The sequence below is a fragment of the Littorina saxatilis genome, linkage group LG17, assembly GCF_037325665.1.
Source record: "Littorina saxatilis isolate snail1 linkage group LG17, US_GU_Lsax_2.0, whole genome shotgun sequence".
NCBI classification, from domain to species: domain Eukaryota; kingdom Metazoa; phylum Mollusca; class Gastropoda; order Littorinimorpha; family Littorinidae; genus Littorina; species Littorina saxatilis.
This window is the reverse complement of record NC_090261.1, coordinates 25,039,082-25,057,401: the sequence shown is the minus strand read 5'-3', so window position 1 is coordinate 25,057,401 and position 18,320 is coordinate 25,039,082. Positions and strand designations below refer to the sequence as shown.

Genomic DNA, 18,320 nt, shown 5'->3' with positions numbered 1-18,320 from the left:
CCCAGAGACTGTTCCAGGAGAGGGCATCCCATCCTGTTCTCTTCAACTCCTTTTTCCCCCGAACACTGCGTCAGTGGAACAAGCTCGACCCTAAGACCACAGTTGCTCCTTCACTGGAGTCCTTCCAAGCTGGTCTGGGTCGTACCCACGGACTTGCCTCGCTGACACAGTAACCCTGCAGCTCTTCGTGTAAATAGTTTTATACTTTTAACCATCTTCTCGGAGTTATTGGGTCACCCACCACCAGTAACCAATTACTCAGTACTCCGCCGCTGGACTACAGACGTTCGAATGAACCCAGTCCACATCAAGAAAGAAGAAGAAACCTCAAAACCGTTAGGCTTTTTCTCTTTTTTGACTCACATGCGAAGCAAAAGTGAGTCTATGTACTCACCCGAGTCGTCCGACCGTCCGTCCAGAAAACTTTAACGTTGGATATTTCTTGGACACTATTCAGTCTATCAGTACCAAATTTGGCAAGATGGTGTATGATGACAAGGCCCCAAAAAACATACATAGCATCTTGACCTTGCTTCAAGGTCAAGGTCGCAGGGGCCATAAATGTTGTCTAAAAACCAGCTATTTTTCCCATTTTCTCTGAAGTTTTTGAGATTCAATACCTCACCTATATATGATATATAGGGCAAAGTAAGCCCCATCTTTTGATACCAGTTTGGTTTACCTTGCTTCAAGGTCAAGGTCACAGGAGCTCTTCAAAGTTGGATTGTATACATATTTTGAAGTGACCTTGACCCTGAACTATGGAAGATAACTGTTTCAAACTTAAAAATTATGTGGGGCACATGTTATGCTTTCATCATGAGACACATTTGGTCACAAATGATCAAGGTCAAGGTCACTTTGACCCTTATGAAATGTGACCAAAATAAGGTAGTGAACCACTAAAAGTGACCATATCTCATGGTAGAAAGAGCCAATAAGCACCATTGTACTTCCTATGTCTTGAATTAACAGCTTTGTGTTGCATGAACTTGACCTTGGGTCAAGGTCATGTATTTTGGTAGGAAAAATGTGTAAAGCAGTTCTTAGTGTATGTCATTGCTAGGTTTAGTTATTTAGGTCAAGGTCATGTAAAGGTCAAGGTCAAGCATGTGAGTCGTATGGGCTTTGCCCTTCTTGTTTTCACTTTTGGCAGCGTTCACTCTAAATTTGCCGCCTAAAACAAACTCGTTTGTCTTCTTCTTGTTCTGCGTTCGTGGGCTGAAACTCCCACGTACACTCGTGTTTTTTGCACGAGTGGAATTTTACGTGAATGACCGTTTTTTACCCCGCCATTTAGGCAGCCATACGCCGTTTTCGGAGGACTCGTTTCTGTCCACAGCCAAAGCTTTTATCACACAAAAATGGCTATATATGACAGCTAAGACCGTATTTGTTACATTTTAGCAGTGTGTACCCCGAGTTTCTACTGCAAACATCACTCTAATTAGGCCTAACGGTTAAACTAAGAGAGAAGGACTACCAACCACAAAATGAAACTTCTTCACAAGAAAACAAGCTAGTTATCAGCAATAAACAAAAAGTGGTCCATATTAGGGGGCCTTCCCCTACTATATGTAGCTAGGCCTACCGCGTTGAATGAGTAGGAGTCAAAAATGTTGCCAGGACTGAACATTTTGGAAGGGCGGGGTCCAGGGGCCGACAAGGCCCTGGTGGCAGTGCCTTGGCACAAATGGTCAAACATTCCCCAAATAAGGCCTTAAATATCATTACTGCTTACCATAATAGCAACACACAATTACTGAATGACACACATATATAGATTCTGACACACACACTCACAAATATGCGTGTGCACGCCCCCCCAAAAAGAGATAATAAATGGAACGAGAGAAAAAATGTCGAAAAGATAAACATGACAATGGTTGAAATCGTTTGTCGCACCTGTACACTCACTCCTTCTCCTGACTGTACACCTGTATCTATCCTGACACATTTGCAAACGGGCACACACACACAAACACACACACAAAAAAGTACACACACACATATTAAAGACATACCATCACACCAACACACACACACACACATTCTCTCTCTCTCTCTATCTGTCCGTTTGTCTTCAGTCCGTCTGTCAGTTCGCCTGTCAGTCTGTCTGAACAAATGTTTATTTTGAATGTTTTATGTATGTTATTATTACGGACACAAACGCTCAGCAATGTAATTTCTCTTTTAGAGATTAATAAAGTTATTGTATTGATTGTATTGTATTGTATTGTATTGTATTGTCTGTATGAGTCTCTCCGTCTCTCTCTCCAACGCTCTCTCTGTGTAACAGCATACAAGAGGCACAAAAATGAAGTATTGTTTTGTTAAGGCCTTATTTCCAGCAGTGACCTTGGGAAAATGCCACCAAATTTGAAGCAGATCCATCGAGAACTTTGGCCGTGCATGGCGAATACACACATACACACACAGACAGACACAAGTCGTATATATATATATATAGATAGATATCGATACAGAGAGAGGGAGAGAGAGAAAAAAAAGGAGACAAAACCTCCACTTTTTTTGTTCAAGCTTTAATTAAAAAATGGCCATAAATCTACACAGGTAAAAATAAGAAAATAAGGCACCGTAACATAAATGTGATGATAATCTCAGAACCTTTCTCTTAAGTTCAAACAGTAAAACAAAACACATTCTTTGTTAGGTACGATAAAAATTCCGCCCTACAGGGAGTCAGCAAACTCATGGAATACCATGAAGATCGACTGAATTTCAGAAATTTGGTTTTTGTTGATCATATTACGTGAAGGTTCATAAACACGCGTAAGTGGACAACTCCTATGAGTATATTTTTCAACCCCTTTGAGTACATTTTTTCAAGTCCATGTGTAACGTTTTTCCTAAACCAATATCACAACAAGACTATTTCTCTTTTGGAGACACAAAGTTACATCACATCACAACCACTCACATTAACAAGAAGAACACTGAATAGCACTGAAGTTTGTCAGACAAGAATTTAAGATGTTAGAAAGCAAATCCATATCCATTTGATGAAAACTAATCAGAAACTACCAATCATAAAATGCATACACAGAACCCAGCAGTCAGCATAGATTTGTTCTTTGAAACAAATAAAGGCTTTACAGATAAACGAGTATCGTCGATAATTCTGCGTCCGCTCTCAGTATACAAAAGGGTGCGTCAACATTTCATTCTTGCTTTTTTCCATGAAACCCATGAGTCCAGGTTATCTTGAGGCGTTGCTTTTTTTCTTAGCGAAGCAAATATACCCACATTTTGTTCTCCACTTATTCTGCATGTTAAACACTAAGCTGAAAGATCGTCAGTTCCATAACAATAAAGAGCACCATTTGAAGAACATAAACAGTACATCAGACACTGTCCCAAAACTAACACTGCAAATTTACATGAGAACTGTTGCTCATGTTTCAGATATTTAAGTACTTATATTGTTTATTATTATGATGAATAAAAATGCGATGAAATGTACCACGTATACAACACACTCCACATGTTGATCATTGGAGATGTGCATGATGTTTACAAACAATAAAAATAGCTGGATAAAAAAAACCTGAGATGTCTAGAAAATCACAGATCACAATCACAGTTTGTTCACACTACACAGGTTTCCATTACTGTAGATAGTACTCTTATCTTCTTTAATTTTTCAAAGTTAAAATATATTTATCCATTGATTCATTTAACTGAGAAAATCTGTACTTGTGCATATTTTTCTATCATGACGCCATTCAAAAGACACAAAATGATGGTACAGTGTACTTACCTAAATGTTCAATCAACTTTACATTGAACAATTTATTTTAAAGAATGGTGCATACGCTGGTATAAAGCTGTTGTTCCTGAGACTTGAACACTTATGGATTCTATTCAGTCAAAGACATTCAAAACTGTGTTCAAAGTCACATATAATTCAATAACATTAAAATCAAATTCATTTGGAAAATTCTTTTACAATGGTAACATTACTACAAGAAACACACTCCTTATTCCTTCCCAAACAGCACAATCTACAGACAGCAATTTCAAGAAGCAGAGCTCTTCCATACACAATAAGTGTAGCAAAATAAACAAGGGAGTAAGTCAGAGAGGACACAGGGCCTAGACATGACAATGAAAGGGATGAAGAGTGGACGTCTGGGGGTGGGCACCACGCGCTGACCATCAGACCTTCACCATGTACACGGGGTACTTTCAGTGAAACTCCTCACACGTGCGCTGGTATCCACCACTCTGATCCAGTCTCAATCCTTTGAAAGGAAAACAATATATGTCAACATGTGTTAGTTACCCATGAGCTCCATTGCATCCAGGATCTAACACTCATACATGAGAATACATTTCAAACATACGAGATTTCACACACATGATGCCTTTACTCACAAACATGAGATTACACAAATACATGAGATTACACACACATATGACTAGACACACACGAGAATACACACACATGATATTATAAACTCACATGAGAGTACACACACGCATGAATAAAAAAAAAATACATGCAAATAGACTTGACTAAAAACTTTACATCAAAACCCAAGAACAATCAAAATCAGCACTGACAAAACCTACCAGCACTTTAAATGTGGAAACAAATCTCACCTTCCACTTATCAGTCCATGGCAAAAAAAGAGAGCACCATTTTATGAGGCAAGAGCTTCCTTGATGCCGTTGATGATCTTCTGCACCTTGGCATCACTGTCGACGTAGCCATCTCCATTCTGAAGACACAAAACACCCATTTACTCTTGCACAGATGAAAACATCAGTGTGGTGTGCTGATGTAGCTATCTCCAATCTGATCACACAAGTACATGTAGGTTGTGTTAATGCAGTTATCTTCATGCTGAACAGACACAATGATTCTCACACAGATCAAATCATAAAGATGTTGTATTTGTCTCAATTATTCATTCAAAATAAGTAATTTTGAATGGCTATCATGCCAAATTCTCCTGTGACTGAGGCAGGTAATAGTTTTGTTAGTTGTCAAAAATGAGAGGATTTTGCATCAATTTAAATTACAAAAATAACACACAAACACTCTGATGTGAGTAATGACTATGAGGATTGCTTTTAAATTATCAGGATATTATGTAGAGTGAAACATACCTTTTTGGAATGAAGCAGCTTGCCTCCAACGATTTGGACCTCAAACCAACCAGTGGACTGGGGAGTCCCCTCGCTGGTCTGCAAAATAATCACAAGTGAAGTAGGCAGGTACATGAATATGGGAGAGTCAAGGCATCTCATTTTACTGGTTAATAATTTATATTAGATTCCAACTTTAAAGACCTAAAAAAAAGTCTGGGAAAATAAGGTCTTAAAAAGAAGAGAGTAATAAACTGGAGGTACAGGTTCTGAACAGAAAATCTGAAAAAGGGTGATGTCAGGGGGGCTTATTCTAAAGGGGAGTTCCACTGATTCACAAAGAAAACTTTTTCTCAAAAGAGATTTTGTGGTCTTTTCTGAAAGGCAATTTTTTTAAAAACTGAAATGAAATACATTTTTAAAAATTGTTGTTACAATAAATTCTTTCAGGCAGGTTGCTTGTCACTCCACCTCTTCCCATTGTCCTTCTAAAGATTGTGTGTGTGTGTGTGTGTGTGTGTGTGTGTGTGCATGCGTGCTTGTGTGTTGACATAAACAGGGTCACAAGTAGGCAGTAACAAGCTATGAATTGCATTTAAAACATGACTTTAACGACTGACTTTTACTTGAAGTTCATTGTCCATTGAGTCAAGTCTGATAAGAGTACACTGTACATCCAGGCAAACAAGCATGCTTGATGGCCACTGAGTGACGCTTATTCCCCGTGTGTTCATTTCACAAGCAGTCAGCTCTGTGTAAGCTTCTTTTCACACCTATACATTATGCAAGTTACCTCCTTCATGGAAGACCGAATCCCTTTGTGCCAAATAATATGCAGTCATGCAAAAAATACAACAAGCCAGGGAACTGCTGGGATCTCCACAATTTCACAACTGCAGACTGCAGTTTGAATACAGCTATTCACACAAGCAGTTTTAGGTTAGTTATATATCCTCAGCAACAGCCCTGAAAGTCCACAAAGTGCTTCTCAAAATGTACTAGACAGACGATTTGTTTCAGCAACTTTACTCGCATTTGGCGAGTAGATGAACAATTCTACTCGCCAGTTACATGTTTCTACTCGCCACTTTCAAGGCTGAGCAATAACATTTCCCAGGACAGTGAGTGTTTTATCCTCCGCAAGAGATAAAGTTGTTTATAATGAGTAATAACTTTCTGTGGAAAGAACATTTCCGATACTGTCATCATTCTCTCTCTGTTTCGATGAACCTTTCTGTAATTCTGAAAATCCCTGTCTCGAAAAGGCACTCAAACACAACCGTTTTAAATTTGAATAACCGAGTGCTCAAGCACTTAAGATATTCCTGGTGTGTGGTGACATATTTACAACCCCCTACATGAACAGTAAAGCTCTTGGAGCAATAAGACACAGTGTTTTGGTCCATTTTATCCCTTTAAATAAAAAAGGATGTTATCTTTCTCTTCAGAGGGGAAAACAGCAATTATGCAGAAGTACTATAGTAACGCTGATACATCTACATTTATATGATCGTCTCCTACTTAAAGTTTTGTCTTGAATGTACCGAAGTTTTGAGTATGCCACCAACAAGGGAGATAACTATTTTCTCACAAACTTGGTTTGGAGTTTCATTCTTTTCTTTTCTCCCATTATTCTTTGATGGGAGGAAAGGGCTAAAGAGTCGCTCTCGGTCAATGACGGAACCAGCTTTAAGAAGACCCACTCAATCAAGGAAAAGCCAGTTGCTGACTGCTAGAAATCAATGCACTAGGCCTATATGGTTGTAAAATGTCCCCTGTACCCATGCAATGCAATGCAAATGTGGGCGATGGTTGGTTTTTACATCTTTCTAACCAATTAATAACTTGATGAAATATTTTCATATGATAAGAACTTCTTCTTCAGCGTTCCAGAATTTTCTGGTTAGGTGTGAGCTCGTTTGCCCATTTGGGTTCCCCACACTATACTCTGAGAGCATAGTCAGCTCACTCCGCTTTCGCTGAGTAGGCATGCTGGGTATTTTCGTGTTTCCATAACCCACCGAACTCCGACATGGATTACAGGATCTTTTCCGTGTGCACTTGGTCTTGTGCTTGCGTGTACACACGAAGGGAGTTAAGTCACTAGCAGGTCTGCACATAAGTTGACCTGGGAGATCGGAAAAATCTCCTCTTTTAACCCACCGGGCGGCAGCGACCGGGATTCGAACTCACGACCTCCCGATTAGGAGGCCGACGTCTTACCACCACGCCACTGCGCCCACTGATTAGAACTAAAACTGTTCACAAATAAAATGGAAAAAGTGATGTGCACATAATTAAAAGAAGGAGCAAGCAAACTTACGATTTCCACCTCTTCGTCAGAAAAGACCTTCATGATTTGTTGTTCCAATTTATGGAACTGAAACAAACCAACAAAAAAACAAAGCTAATAACTTCAGCAAGGACACAGCACACACACAAAAAGTCTGTGTATGTGCACAGAATGAAAAATATATATGCAACAATGATAAAATAAATAAATCTTTGAACTTATTAGTCTGTTGATCACGTAAAAACCCCTTAAATGGCAAGCATACTGTCAAATCCACATGCATAACAAACGACAAATGATACCAATTAGTAATACAAAACTTGAGAACACTGCCTCATTAAATAACAGATTGAATTTTTAAGTAAGCTGAGAGGCAAAATAAATGACAAATACAATACCTGTAATAGACAGTGTTCAGAAATAACTGTCGGGTTTGTATGGGTCATGAAAGAGTGATTACCCCTGCTTTTAGGGGGACAAATAATCCACAGGTGTTTCCTGTTCACATATGTTTGTGACCCCCCCCCCCCCCCCCCTTGCTACTGCTGGTGACTGGCCTATTGTGTCACTGGGGAAAATGTTCCTTTCGCAAGTGTGTAATATGCGTGTGTGTGTATTCCAGATCAATCTGAAAGCATTTAGAGAAAAACTGACTTTATTTAAATTGCAGAAGAAAAACTAATTTTTAGACAATTGGGGGGTGGTTGTTTTGCGCAGGTGGCACTTTTGAGAGGTAGTCGCAAGGGCAGGTTTGACTGTATTTGCATCCTTTCATTAGTCTTCTCATAATACCTTTTGACAGCTTTGCATTTTTTAAACAAAAGTTAAAAACAATAAATGTATATGGTGCTCAACAAAAACTATGTACATTGATGATGTCCAGACAATGACTTACCTTGGGCTTGTACCCTCATGCTCCACTGAAAAATAAAATGATAAATAATCAGCATTAGCCTGAATAGAATAAAATATAAACCATTTATACAAAAGCACTTGTATTAGATGTCATTAACCTGTAAGCATTTTAAGCTCAAAGTTTATTGTGCAAAAGATCACTTTTTTATGAAAATAAATAAGAGCTCTGAGGTTTATAATAGATAACCCTATACAAGATTTCTGAACACAAAGTTGCAGTCTTAGGGATGGCTCTCCAACTCTGTCTGAGGCATCACTATGTAGTTGAAGTTGTGTGATGTATTTTATGTCTGTAACCCCCTGACACTGCATAGCAATTTTCCTTGTTTTAATAAGGCCAAAAAAAAAAAAATTGTCTGTTTCTGGTCACCCGACCGACCCTAAATTTCGGCGCCGACCCTAAACTTTTTTTTCCAAACTCCAATTTTTTTTTTTTTTTTTTTGGTGGTAAAGGACAGGGTGAGAAAATGAACAACAAAAACGTGTGAAAACGAAAGTCCGCTGACGATTTGTAAATGTGTTGAGTGTCTTGTCTCTATGTATAGTGAATCCAGTCTCTTTGCGCGATTTTTAAAGTTAGTTTTATTGGTCTACATTTGGGGTTAAAAAAAAAAATAAATAAAAAATAAAAAAAAAATAAAAAAAAAATCCCGACCTACCGACCCTATTTTTTTTAGCCATGTTACCAGAAACAGACCATTTTTTTTTTTTGGCCTAAGGACAGCAACATTTTGAGTCTCGAGTCTAGTTCGCTAGTTAATTATTCTCATGGAGGAATCAGTTTCACAGTACTTGTCAGTGTTTGAATGTGTATGTCTATGTGCATTTGTGTTAAGTTTTACAAAATAAATGCCAGATATATGTATACATACATGTACTAACTTGCAGAAAATACTAGAAAACAATAGTCCGTGATCTTAACGAAAAAGTGTTATCAAAAAGAATCCTCTTTAATTCTGCTGTTTTTATCAAGTTTAACCGTTCATGTGTTAGGTTTGGGTATTTCTAGTTATTGTAATGGCAGCCATCATGTGCAATTCTTTCATTGAATGATGTCATGTTAGTGCCTGGTATGGTCTTAAAAAATGGGGGTATAGTCTTTAAAACTGGAATAACTCTGTTACTTTTGCGACTACAATTTCAGTTTAAAGTTATTTTTGATCACAGAAAACCCGCAAATACATGTAAACCAAGGACTACTACTAGTCCTTGATGTAAACAAAAAGGCATCAACGTAGTTTTACGTACATCTTACAAATGACGTCACAGGCTTGACGTCAATACTTTCTTTCTTTCTTTCTTTATTTGGTGTTGAACGTCGTTTTCAACCATTCAAGGTTATATCGCGACGGGGAAAGGGGGGAGATGGGATAGGGGAAAGGGGGGAGATGGGATAGAGCCACTTGTTAATTGTTTCTTGTTCACAAAAGCACTAATAAAAAAATTGCTCCAGGGGCTTGCAACGTAGTACAATATATGACCTTACTGGGAGAATGCAAGTTTCCAGTACAAAGGACTTAACATTTCTTACATATGTACTGCTTGACTAAAATCTTTACAAACATTGACTATATTCTGAACAAGAAACACTTAACAAGGGTAAAAGGAGAAACATAACCGTTAGTCGCCTCTTACGACATGCTGGGTAGCATCGGGTAAATTCTTTCTCGTCCCAACCAATATGGGACTCCCCCTAACCCGCGGGGGGTGACGTCAATACAAATCAAGGGATACGTTCCAAAGCTGGAGAAACGTTTGCCATACAATCGTGTTTAATCATCAGATAATTTAGTTTGTCATACTCACATATATACTTTGTTGTATGCTGATTTCGAAAAGACACAGATATTGCCTAAATCTTACAACATTAGATGCTGACCCTCTTCATAGCTTTCATAAACTTGGTAAAAAAAATGATTGCAACAGATTTCGCACCCAAATTAAAGCATTATTTCCCGTGTCATTTCATCCAAACTTTATATGCCAGTAAAGGCCGTTCTCTTGACCATCTGGATCACCTTTCGGATTACAGATTTCGTTTACAGGTATGACGTGACCGCCGCTCAATTAAGGATACCCTCAAAATCGACTGGACAAAAATGGAAGGGCCCAATTAAAAATCGAAAAAAAATCACAATAGACAATTCTTTGAAACGTTTTCATACGAGAAGAAAGCCAAATGAATTATCTACCCAGAAAAGGTTGTTTTGTTTAGCTAGCTTGCGTATTGCGTGTCCTATGCTATACCTACTGATGCAAGTGTCGATCGCACGAGCGGTCAAACACGGGATTCTTTTTTTTTGTTTAGAGTTATTTTGACGAACAGCGATCTATTTCAGCAATAACTTTGTGGATTGCTTTGAAACTTCACGAATATTTTACCAACCTACTAGATGTACTTCGAGCAAAAGTAGGGATCGTTACACATATTTATTCAGATGACGCAATGTTTTGAAACATGTTTTTAAACTCGTCATCGGATTGCTCACTTGCGTCCAAAACAATCATGACTTCACATGTCTTTAGACAAATGATTGATACACGCAATGAAAAAGTGTTAGATGCGTACAAGCACGGAAGAAAGATTGCTAGGCATGTAAAGACGCTTGATACTTTAGGGATGATGATGGTGCCACAGCGATGTCCAGCCAAGCGTGACTGCAGCATGTTTTGAGAGGCATGCCGCTGTAATATAACTGGTCTCAGTGCGAAACAGCGTGAACGTTTATTTGTTTCTCTCATGTGTTTGCATGACTTGCAAATTCACGCCAGTGGTTACACGCAAATGAGACTTCGACATTATCTGTATCAATCATTTATCTGTGGACATGCAAAGTCATGGTTTTGTTGGATCCAGGGGCAGGGGAACAATCCAATGATGAGTTTAAAACGTTTTTCCATAACATTGCATAAAATCTGAACAGATACATGCAACGATCCCAAAGTTTGCTCAAAGTACGTCTCGAGTATGTTATTCTAACATTTTCAAAGCAATCCACTAATTCATTGTTGAAATACAGAGCTTGTCATAATACCCCTACAAATGACAAAAAAAACCTCCTGTTTTGACCGCGTTTGCGATCAATACTTGCATCATTAAGAATCCCGTCGCGATATAACCTTAAACGGTTGAAAACGACGTTAAACACCAAATAAAGAAAGAAAACTTCATTTTTTGTGTCAAGCCTCACGATAGTCTATCATTTGACGGCATGATTTTGTATTTAACACCACATTGCCAGGAGCCTGGATTCTAAATAATAATGGAACAGCCCTCGTAAACCAAAAGGCGATACAGATAGTCAAGTAAACGACCTTCACTGGCATATAAAGTTTGGATGAAATGACACGGGAATTAACGCTTTAATTTGGGTGCAAAATCTGTTGCAATACATTTTTGGCCAAGTTTATAAAAAAAGAAAAAATGCATACAAGATGTACCCATTTCCGTTTTGCTCTAAAATTTTAGTTTTTTTGTCTCCAGATTTATATTAAAGTGTTAGGCAGAGTGCTTTAAGTAGCATTGAAGAGAAAATTAGTTTGATTGACATTGGATCACTAACCCGCGAGTCAGTCAACCAAAATGGGAGACAATTATTTTGCGACCAGACTAGCGGAATGCACTGGGTGTTTTCGCGGAAGGGACTTTAGCAGAGGGCATTTACCATTCACAAAACTTATAAATCCTTTGCAAACAAATATACAGTATACTGCGAGTTTTTCAAACTCTCTCTCAATATACATACATTTATGCACACAACGAGCAGTTTTCAGTTGAACAGCCTTTCTTTAAAGCTTCGCTTGCAAAAACGCCGTTTTCCCGCCACCAATTGGCGTCTGTCATTTGTTTCTCAATGTTTTCCCATTTTCATTACTTTATTGTCCTATAGCTCGAAATTGATGTACTCGTCATTTTCTAGCGGTTTTCTACAATTTGTATGAACATTAAAATACAATTTGAATGACAAAAATAGGATTGAAATAAAAATAGCTATTTAATACGCGCCACCCTTTAAGTTCCACCATGTAGTATCATAACAGCATTTAGATCATTCCGAACAACAAGCGAGTGTCATATTCCCTATACAAACTGTGATATTGTTTATAACAATGTATTATGATGGATGACAACTGCCAAATTGAAAACACACTTTAAAGAGAAAGAAAAAACCCAAGTATATTAGCCCTTCTTTGTTTGCTAGCAAAAGTGTACACTACGTTTTCTTATTTCCTTCCTATTGTTACAACGTTACGAATTAGGAATTATGTTTTATCTCTCTATCTCTCACTTTTTCACACACACTTCTGTTTTTACTGGACTCTTAAATATAGCTTAACTAAAGGACAAAACAACAGCTCAGACATTGCACGGAAATTAAGTTTTGTTTCAAGGTTCTTGATGAACATCTTCAGAAAGAAATGTTCTCTGTCCTTAAATTTAAAAGTGATATTAGTATGAATTATTGGTCAAAATGGAAGTTTGTTGTGACTTTTTTTGATTACACATGTAGTTTTTGGGACCGATCCTTCTTCCAGTTCCAGAAAAATAAAGAGAGAACTTTGTAGAATGTTTGTTTTATTCTAACAAGGTCCCTGGATGCAACATCAGAGCAAAGTTTTCAAATTTAGGAACAGATTTGATTTTTTGGTGGATATTATAAGCACAAATTAACTCTCAGGAAAAAGGCAAGTTTTTGTACTTTGACAGATTTCTAAAAATCATTCCTGAGTAATACGTAAAATGTTTCTCTTTTACAGCACAAAGATACTATTTCTGGTGAAAATACAAAAGAGAGCAAGAAGATTGGACAGTTAGTCTAGAAGATGGAATATGTCCCAATGACGGCACTGATGCTTAAAAAAATGATTCTAAGAAAACAGTGTCAACATATTTCAAAATGGTGTCGAATGTTTATAACATATTATGAAAATAATCATTTTATTGCAAGAAAGAGGTTGACAACGACAAAATGACATTACACAACGATTATAATATGGTGTTACCTAATAAAGCTGAGAACCCAAAACACGATTTTGAACCAAACTTCCGTCCCATCTCTGGCTTAAATAGCAAAGGAACCAGAAGAATCTAAAGCTCATGCAACAAGTTGACCATTATTACATAAAGTTATAAACATATTATTTTCTCTCTAAACACTTCTTAACTTATTTTTTGTGTGAAAACAAGTTTTCATTAAAATTCCAAACTTTGGGCATATGATTCTAACCAAACGGTTGCTTTAAAGAAGTGGCGGTTCTGTGGAAACGCTTTGGTCAGACTTTCAAAATTCTTCATACTTTTAGTCATAATTGATGTATAAACATGTGACAGCACAAGATTCCTTTATCAGTGTTTTGTAGGGACTTAAATAAAACTGAAAAAGAACAGAACATATAGATTTTCTTTTTTTCATTACATACCACAACCATTACGTCATTTGCACAATGATGTCATGGCATTGACTTTATCTTTTGCGATGAGTCAACACTTCAAACATATGCCGTTAGTTTTGCTTCAGACTTTGTACACCAAAAATGCACTGTGAGCAGAATTATGTGTCTTTTAGAAAGTAACCCCCTTTTTTAAGTCGAGCATTTTTGCAGGCAGTGACCCCCTTTGGAGACACATTCTGTTATGAAAGCTGCCATTAGAAGTTCTTTTGAGGCCTGTTTAGAATAGCAGAGGTACACCACTACTTCACAAAGCAGCTTAGCATATGGAGGATTCCCAAATGATAACAATTCACCTATTTGGTCCACTCAGATCACGGACTACAAGTCGCGTGAAACAATATAAAACATTTAGTAAAGATCAACACCACAAACCAATCATCGCCAAGACTACATTCAGATAGTCTCGGCTAACCAAGACCGAGACGGGTCATGCTGGCCGCCGCGGAGCATGCGTGTGTAGCACTTAGGCACAAAAAAAAGAAATAGGTGTGGTTAAGGTAACATAGCCAAAAAAAATAGGGTAGGAAGGTAGGCAATCACTTTTTTTTTCTAATGTGTACAAATTAAAGGGCAGCTGTCGGGTTGTGGCTCTCAAAATCTGTTCCTTAGAATGAGTTATCATGTAACTGAAACTATACTTAAAAGTTACTTTGTGATTTTGACAGCTTGATAACACAAGTCCGAAGACTTTAGACATGCTACAATGTCTTTAATCGAAGAAAGTTTGTATTCTTGGCCGAGTCACTGCAGCCCGCTCGAAAATTACTTCCCTTGGACGCGTGACGTCAGCCGCGGAATCGGCCGGGTTGAACGGTGCTCTCTTTATGCCGTGTAATGGGCGCAATCGGGTTGTCTAGTCAAGCCCTCAAGCATACTTCACGGGTAAGTGAAGAGAAACTTAGGATGGGGCGACTTCTCCCAGGCCAAAATTTCGCAGTAAAAAACGGAGTTCATAACATGTCTTCAATCAATCAATCAATGAGGCTTATATCGCGCATATTCCGTGGGTACAGTTCTAGGCGCTCAGCAGTGATGCCGTGTGAGATGAAATTTTATACGGCCAGTAATTGCAGCCATTTCGGCGCATATTTACCTTTCACGGCCTATTATTCCAAGTCACACGGGTATAGGTAGACAATTATTAACTGTGCCAAAGCAATTTTGCCAGGAAAGACCCTTTTGTCAATCGTGGGATCTTTAACGTGCACACCCAATGTAGTGTACACGGGGGGGGAGTTCGGACACCGAAGAGAGTCTGCACACAAAGTTGACTCTGAAATAAATTTCCGCCGAACCTGGGATCGAACTCACGCTGACAGCGGCCAACTGAATACAAATCCAGCGCGCTACCAACTGAGCTATATCCCCGCCCGTCTTCCGTCCCCCTCCTGCTTTTGTTCCACTTGAACCCTGTTTTTGTTCAACTTATTGGCAGATATTGTCACGCGTCGAGGAACACAAACACACACACACAAACACACTCACACACAGACACACACACACACACGTGTTATCACAAATATTTTCCCACCGACAGAGTTGGCTTTTGTCTTGAATTCAGTACCTCACACGTACACGGTAATTGGTGTGACACCTCAAGTGGACCTTCTTCATAAGTGTACAGTGTCTGCTGACAAGGGACACGAGGGTCTGTGGTTGAGCAACTTTATGGTTTAACCAAGTCAAGTCAAGTCAAGTAAAGTCAAGTATTTAACCGGGTGGACTGGAGGAGTAGCAACAGCATGTGAACCACTTTAGAAATGACTTGTAAAGGTTGCAGTCGGTCAGATCAAAGAAGAGAAAATGGGAACGTGGGTCTTGAGAAGATACCACCATCCTAATACTTTACTTTGTGCAAGAATCAATCACGCGTACAGCATTACAGATGTCCAGCTGTAGTCTACATTGTACTGTAAACTTCACAGCGGCCTTATCGGCTTCCTCGAGTGACGTCACAGCAAGGCTAACGCTGCGGCGTCTTTCTTGTGCTGACAGAGTTGTCGGTCGCGGATTTTGAGTCGTTTCGGCCTGCCAACTGCTTCGTTTTTTAGCGGATTGTGAGAACTAGCAGAAAGTTTCACGCATTTTAATGGTTTCAAACTAATGATGAAAGTGTCTTCTTCTGGACCAAATCAACAGTCTTTAGTTGAATCAACTCGGAAAACTCTTAAACGCGTTTTTGCACGCGACTCCGCGCATTTTTGAGACCAGGCAACCCGACAGCTGCCCTTTAAACCTACTTGACAGGAAAATAAGTGTGCGACTCGAGCGCTTTCGCTTTCATTGCGTTTTCTGCACTCGTTTTCTTGTTTTTTTGTGTGGGTTTTTTGACAAATGTAATAAAAAGTTATAGGGTCAGCCCCTAATAATAGGGTAGGTCGGGTTACCGTAACCACACCAATTTTTTTTTAGGCCTTATTGAACCTATTTTCTTTCATTCAAACTCATTAATTACTTTTTCAGCCTCAAAGCTAAAATGCAATACAGTGGTCGCCGCTTAATAAAGCCACTTCTGGACCGACGAAAAATGGCTTCAATAAGCGGAGGATTTATTAACCGGCGGTCTAGGAATACGTCATTTTCGAAAGAAAAAAATCTTCTCTTTTGTTTGCGTCACTCAGTCACTTTTTTTCGTCATTTACACTTGTTTGAATCTAAACAAAACTTCACGAAGGATGTGGAACTTTTGTTTTAAGTATGTACATGTACGTGTACTTTGATCACTTTGGTACATCAATAATTTCACTGTCACCGTCACGAATCATTACTCGGCAGAGAAGAACGATTTTATGAGTGTTTGTTTGTTGGTCGTCTTCCACATCAGAACAAGATAATGTGAGTTTTAGTCATAAACTACGTGATTTCTCTGAGAAAACTGGCTTTAATAAGCGGCGGGTTGGTTTTATTAACCGGCTTTTTCTAATACATAAGATATAGTGATAAATCCGGACCGTCTGAAATCGTCTTTTGTAAGCGGCTGGCTCTATTAACCGCGGTTTTATTAAGCGGCGTCCACTGTACCAAAGTCCGGACTGAGTCAAACATAGCTTGACCAAAATTTCAGTCAGTTTGGTTAAAAAATGAGGGCGTGACAGTGCCGCCTCAACAAACACAAAAAGCCGGATATGACGTCATCAAAGACATTTATCGAAAAAATGAAAAAAAATGTGTGGGGATATCATACCCAGGAACTCTCATGTCAAGTTTCATGAAAATCGGTCCAGTAGGTTTGTCTGAATCGCTGTACACATACACACACACACACATACATACACCACGACCCTCGTCTCGATTCCTCGTCTATGTTAAAACATTGAGTCAAAACTTGACTAAATGTAAAAAGCTGTTTGTTAGTGTAACTGATGACAAATTAAGGCCAAAATAATGAGGGTCGGTAGGTTGGTTCCTTTTTCTTTTAAAGTTTGCTTTTCATTTTCACAGGTGTATTCCGCCTTCTATTCAAGTATTGGCCAAATATCGGGTGAACTGTGACCCCTGGATGTTGGGGGAAAAATAGCTTTCCTTGCAAAGTCTGCCAAATCGAATTTTGTCCTTTTGAATAAAAATATTGTTTGACAGGTAAAAGAAAAAATATTGTTTGAAAGGTAAAAGAAAAATTATACAGGGTCGCGAAGAAGTGTGGCAGGTCTAGTGACCTTATGGAGAGCACCGGTCTGTCACTGACTCGACAAATTCTGATGACAATCTAGAACCAGAGCGCGTGATGAACAGTCTTCACAAACATTACACAACACTGCACATTGTTAGCACTGGAGCAGTTTCCAAACTATGCCTACAGAAAACAAAAATCACAAATATCACGTTTAGCATCTTACCAGTAAACAACATGTATTTTCACTGCCATGGTGTGTCTTGTTGTGTAGTACGCCAAGAAATTCACAATAATTAGAATTCAGTGTGCGCTAAAGCGGTTCCGTAACTTCTGCCAGAAAGTGCGCGAGAGAGAGAGAGAGAGAATTTGGGGCTTTACGTCCTCCCAGGTAACTAGGGACCTATATTGGGACATGATTTTTTATACGGTCGCGAAGAAGTGTGGCAGGTCTAGTGACCTTATGGAGAGCACCGGTCTGTCACTATGACTCGACAAATTCTGATGACAATCTAGAACCAGAGCGCGTGATGAACTGGGGCTTGTTTTTTACCTGTGCAAACACTGAAACAGTCGTCTTCACAAACATTACACAACACTGCACATTGTTTGCACTGGAGCAGTTTCCACACTATGCCTACAGAAAACAAAAATCACAAATATCACGTTTAGCATCTTACCAGTAAACAACATGTACTTTCACTGCCATGGTGTGTCTTGTTGTGTAGTACGCCAAGAAATTCACAATAATTAGAATTCGGTGTGCGCTAAAGCGGTTCCGTAACTTCTGCCAGAAAGTGCGCGTTGCTGGTAAGCTATATCTCTTGTGTACCGTAAAGTTCCGAAGAAGGGAGACTATCTAGTCTTTTCTTGAACTAATCGCATACGGAATTTATAAGCTATTTGCAAGTTTCAGAAGATAAAAATCTTCTA

The 18,320-nt window shown here is 38.8% G+C and overlaps 1 protein-coding gene and 1 long non-coding RNA gene across 4 annotated transcripts in view; one reads left to right on the top strand and one right to left on the bottom strand.

Moving 5' to 3' along the window:
* The window catches only part of LOC138952465 (protein phosphatase 1 regulatory subunit 37-like), a 47,640-nt gene extending 46,492 nt beyond the window's left edge, over positions 1–1,148 (top strand). Inside the window, exon 15 of one of the 2 annotated variants that reach the window (XR_011451381.1) lies at positions 1,098–1,148. The gene's annotated coding sequence lies outside the window, so the exon portion shown is untranslated. Of the gene's footprint in view, positions 1–1,066 lie in introns of both variants that reach the window. The other variant, XR_011451380.1, reaches the window with a different exon arrangement.
* Positions 1,149–2,968: 1,820 nt separating this feature from the next.
* On the bottom strand, positions 2,969–18,237 carry LOC138953104 (uncharacterized). 2 transcript variants are annotated; one of them, XR_011451483.1, is made up of 6 exons: positions 18,068–18,237; positions 8,304–8,328; positions 7,439–7,495; positions 5,137–5,214; positions 4,627–4,745; positions 2,969–4,265 (listed from the first exon to the last, which is right to left on the bottom strand). It is a non-coding gene; the product is annotated as an uncharacterized lncRNA (long non-coding RNA). The 2 variants fall into 2 exon arrangements; XR_011451482.1 differs by lacking the exon at positions 18,068–18,237 and adding an exon at positions 17,614–17,766.
* Between the last annotated feature and the right edge of the window lie 83 nt (positions 18,238–18,320).